General features: G+C 30.2%; 2 long non-coding RNA genes across 3 annotated transcripts; one reads left to right on the forward strand and one right to left on the reverse strand.

Moving 5' to 3' along the window:
* Positions 1-208: 208 nt before the first annotated feature.
* On the reverse strand, positions 209-990 carry LOC148932973 (uncharacterized). Its single transcript, XR_016135477.1, has 3 exons — positions 858-990; positions 704-777; positions 209-590 (listed from the first exon to the last, which is right to left on the reverse strand). It is a non-coding gene; the product is annotated as an uncharacterized LOC148932973 (long non-coding RNA).
* LOC148932974 (uncharacterized) lies at positions 229-2493 on the forward strand. 2 transcript variants are annotated; one of them, XR_016135475.1, is made up of 6 exons: positions 286-373; positions 464-546; positions 639-1049; positions 1562-1720; positions 1946-2029; positions 2311-2493. It is a non-coding gene; the product is annotated as an uncharacterized LOC148932974 (long non-coding RNA). The 2 variants fall into 2 exon arrangements; XR_016135476.1 differs by having other exon boundaries at positions 229-546; positions 930-1049.
* The last annotated feature ends 2979 nt before the right edge of the window (positions 2494-5472 follow it).

Genomic DNA, 5472 nt, shown 5'->3' on the forward strand with positions numbered 1-5472 from the left:
CACTTTTACCATTTTTGGTAGTGGACCCCATATTTCACTAACTCATTCCTACTCACATTTTATTATAAAACTAATACTTTAAAAGTAGGACCCACATCCCACCAACTTTTTCAACTCACTTTTCATCTTATTTCTTAAAACCCGTGTCGGGTCAAAGTGTAGCAAATTTTGGGGGACGGAGGTAGTATTATTAAATACAATGGAAAAATAAATGATAAAGATACCTAGTGATAAAGAAAATTTTGTAATGTTCAAGTTGCACATTTTCACAACACAAATCATTGTTCTCAATTTGCTTGTTGCATGGCTTACTCTCATAAATCTGAGGAGTTGTATGAACTATTGCTCTTTATTTTCAGCTGTGAATATTGTGGTAGAGATATTGATTATTGTTTGCTCCACCTTTTCCTTGATTAACTTCCATTTCTATTTTGAACAATGACGATCAAGTTTCACTTTTCAGCTGAAATCTTTGTCTTAATGAGGTTAAAACTTTATTTCAAGGCTGAAGATAATGTTGCTGCAGTATAATATTGCTTGTGACAGGTACCGGGATGTTGTGCACCATTTGCTTCCATTCCAACCTTCCCCTTTATGTGAAACAAAATACTTAAATCACACAGTTCTCTTAATTGTAGAAACTGAATAGCGCCTCTACCTAAAGAAGAATGAGAATATAAAGAAGATGCTATCAGAAACTCACATGCTGCCACCACTGGCCAGAATAATTCTATGGTTGCTCCCTCCGTGTCCCACTTCTTGTTTGCTTGATTTGTACTTATAACAATTTCAGGAATTAACATTAAGTAAAGATGTTTGCAGTTGGTAATTAGTAAGAAAATGATAAATGTACCTACAGATGTTCTCATTGCAACCTTCTCCTTTGTGTGAAACTAATTACTTCAATCACATGGTTCGCTTTATTGTAGAAATTGGCAAGCACCTCTAGTTAAAGAAGAAGAAGAAGAAGAATGAGAATGCGAAGAATATGTAGAAGCAAGAAGATACCGTAAAAGACTCGTCTTGTTTCCGCCACTGGCCAACATCAGGTAATGGTTGTTCCTTCCTGGTGTCCCTAGCAATCCTGGCCTGAGTTTTTCCATTGATAACTAATAACCATTAATATTTAGTGATGAAATGGAGATTGGTGAACAAATACCTTTATCATGGTGTTTTTTGTTTTCATTTGAGCAATTAGTGTACAAATAGGGCTTGTTTGGAACTGGTATTTATAAAGAATCGAAACTTCCTTGGTAAGTCAATTTGGACATTGGTTTTCTAAATTTTTAAAGTAAATCTTAACTATTATTCAATTGTGAGTTCAATACTGCACTTGTCTCAAGATATAATTTTTTGTTTTCATTTGAGCAATTAATGTACAAATAGTGCTCATACGTGTAGTAGTCTTTCCAAGATTCAATACTGCACTTGTCTCAAGATATAATTTTTGTTGTTTTTCTTATATTTTTATTCTTTATCCCTCCCCAATTCATTATTCAGTTTGTAGATTTATAGTTACATTTTTAGGACAACCTTGATAATATCTTTTGCCTTTTGACAGCTTTGCCTTTTCATTGCCATTCATCTTGCAAGAATACAAAGAGAATAAATGAAAAATAGCTACAATCATTTCAAAAAAGACAGGATTGATGCAGGATTGAGAAGCTCTTCAACTCTACAATGTGAAAAAAGCAACGTGGAAAAGAAAGTTCATTAAAAGGTACTAACAGATATAATTAAAGTATTAAGCTTATATTGTTCAATAAAGTTCAAAGAGCTAATCCTTTTTTAATAAGGTATTAGGTTGTGCAATATTCAATAAAATTTGAATTCGGTATCTAATGTTTTTTCATCACATTATTCCTTAAAGAAATGTAGGTGATACTTTATACTCCTACTAATCATGTTTATAAGATTAAAATACCAAATTATTGTTGATTTGCAGGAGATCCTATTAGAAAGGTATCAAATTCAATACAGATGCAGAAAAAGGACTACAAATTCAAGGTTCAACATTTTACAAAGTAAGGTATTAATAATCTACCTTACATAATGCACAATATATTTAATAATACATATCTTCATTTTGCAGAATAAGATATTAATAATCTGCATTACACAATGCACTATATATTTAATAATGCATGTCTTCATTGTACATATTAATTACCTACAGATATAAACAAATATATACATGTCTTTATTGTATATATTTAGGTATCTTTTATATAAGAATGATTAATATCATCGAAATAATTGAATACTTATTTACAGGATGATAGAACTTAACAAATTATTTTTCATTTTCAGGTGGAAATGGAATTTTAAAAATAAGTTTGTAGCATTGGGAACATTGAAGACATCTTGTTTGCTGTGTAAACACACTGCCACACGCACACACACCATTCTGGCTGTATCTATTCTATAAATTTTTTATTAATATTAAAAAAAGACAACTAATACACTGTTACACATGCACACATCTATCAATAAATTAATAAACTAATTACACTCAGCAGTGCACTTTTCCCGCCAAAACAGCCATCAATGACAATCTTGTTATTTTTACTACAACTCACTTTATATTAATATAGAATATAGATATGATACATTATTGCAACTTTCTCATTACAAGAATCTGATTTCAAGGATGAAATACTTAAAACACAAAAATACTTACTTAATCTAAAAGATGCTACTAGAAATTGATAACTCAAAAATAAAGATAGAATTATAAAATATCGAAAATCAATGTTGACTTGGAAATATAATCAAATACTATGTGACAAAGAGAAAAGATAAATACACATGATTGTTAACCTTCGTTGATTAAAATTTTTACTCCATTACTAATTTTCCCTTTCATTATTTACGAAATTAATCATGAGCCTTTATAATCTCCACTATAACTATTCTTCACATATGGACATTGTAGAATTTTGTTTATACAAAAACGTACCTAGTTTTTTGATGAATGGTTTATTTTCTTTAAAAAAAATAATTAATGATGATGATAAAAAGATATCAACAATATATTACTATAATAATTTATAAATATTAAAAATAGATTGACTAATATATTTATTTATCAACATTGTTAGAGTATATTATATATATTTCTTTTATTTAACTATATTGTCTGCATTATAAGAAGTCGATTGAGTCGCTCCTCACTACTAACCAACGTAAACAAATAACCTAATCGATGCCTTTGATCTACCTCTTATTGTCGACGCCATAGAGCTTCACGCCTTTCATTGCGTCGATCCATTTTGGAAGCGTGTGTAGATTGTGGATTAGATTTAACTACTTATATAGTATTGCATAATTATGGGCCAAGCCCAAGCCCAAACCATATAAATCCCACAAATAATATCCAAAGTAAAACCAAGAGGGAGACATTAGAATTGAACTAATTGCTTGTTTATACTCTATAAGAATTGGACTAAATAGCTACACGACTGAATATTATACTGTAATACACATAAACAATAGGCAATATAGCAAACATTTTTTACTTGAAAAAGCTCTCATTTTTATTTATATCAAATTTACGTCTCTGCATCCGACCTTTTGGCAAAATATCAAACCAACTTTTCAGCAAATGCATATTTCTTTTCCAGCAATTTAACTTCATAATAAAGTCAGTAAGAGAAATCCATCATCTTTTCTGTTTATAAAAATATTACAGCTGCATTAAATGCAGAGAAAAATGCAACCAATGAATATTGGGCCATAGGTATTGATCATTCGTTAACTAATCAGCAATTCTAAATTAAAATTAAATCTTAGCCATTAGATTAGAAGATCTAGTAGTTGAAATAATACTACATGAATTATATTTTTAATTAAGAAAATTAATAAATAAAATTAGAGGGTATTAATGTCAATTCTCTCATTAAAATCATCTTAAAACTTTAAATTTACGTAACTCTCTCGATTTAAATTATTTTTTCGCAAAAAATATATCAAATTAAAGATAATTTTATAAGGATTCCAATGAGATTTCAATTGCATATGTTCTGACGACGTTCGGATGATGAAATTTGATATTTTTTATTTTAGTTTTCGTATATGTTGATAAACATATTTTTATCAACAAATACATCAAAAAATCTCAATAAAACCATGTAAAAATCTCAATAAATATGTGTTGATATTTTCTTGTACTAGTATTGATATTCTTATGTCATATTGTTGGTATTTGTAATACACTATGTTGATATAAAAAACATTCACGAAAATTATCATATGATAACATAATGACGATATTACCCTTTTGTTGATATTTTGTCTACTATTTATTGAGATTCATAAGATTTAATCTCATCCACTCATTTTAAAATCTAAGGGTAAAGATTTGGTCTTGATTTTAAATTAGGGTGCTATAAACATTAGAATATGATCTTTGTGCCATATATCCTGATCAAATTCTTATTTGAATCACACTTAGGAAAATTAAACAATATAAAAAAAGTTGAACGAATGTCTGGAACGTGCTCATGTTGAAAAGAATCAATGGTACATTTCTCATCAATCAACACAGCTAAACTAATTATGATCTGTTTATCATCTCTAATTTAAATTAAGCGAGGTTATAATCAACTGATAAGGGTTTAACCCCTTATCGAGTAGAAAGATAAGAGAAAGTCGCGAGGAAAACGAGCCTCGTCGATCAATCTATAAACTAGAGTTTGCAGAAAGAAAATAAACAATAAAAAAGTAAAGCAAAATGTGTTATTTCATTGATTGAATAAAGAGAATAACAATAGACCTATTTGTAATAGGGATACTAACTTAGCGAGCAAGACAAAAGATATGGAAAAGATATGCACTCCCCAAATATCTAACTAAATAATGCAACTAATAATAATGCAAGATATGAAAGAGATATAGAATAATAAACGTATCATCAACTGTAAGGCATAAATAGTTATGAAAAACTTATAAAATAAATATATATGTCTATAACTATTAATCCAATATTTCCATTTTAGACTATCCACAAAAATTAGTCGGACAACCACTTATTATGTATATCATACCAATACAACGTGGTTCGTCCCATAAAACTAGAATCCTAATGGGCGAAGGGAGTATGTCGAAAGTCATGACGTGCACGAGCTAGCGCTTCTTGATCACAAGACACTACAGTAAGTTTTTGGAGAGTCGTTGCATTATTGATAGGCTTGAAAATTTAATCTGCGGGTTTCGGGTATTCCCGACCCAGTCCCAATACCCGATGGGTTTTGGGTACCCGAACCCTTCGGGTACGGGTTTGGGTTGTTAATGTTAGGATTTTTCGGGTTTAGGATACCCGAAACCCATATTAGGGTACCCGACTAATACCCGATTGATTATGTATTTGTGATAAATATTTTTATTTAGTATAGGGCCTATGGCCTGTAGGTAGAGCTGCCCAAGGTTTATCGAACTGACGGTTAAAACCGAAACCGTAACCGTCGGTTACGG

This window comes from Salvia hispanica, chromosome 2 (genome assembly GCF_029641045.1).
Source record: "Salvia hispanica isolate PSC_SH4W2 chromosome 2, Shi_PSC_v1, whole genome shotgun sequence".
In the NCBI taxonomy this organism is placed as follows: domain Eukaryota; kingdom Viridiplantae; phylum Streptophyta; class Magnoliopsida; order Lamiales; family Lamiaceae; genus Salvia; species Salvia hispanica.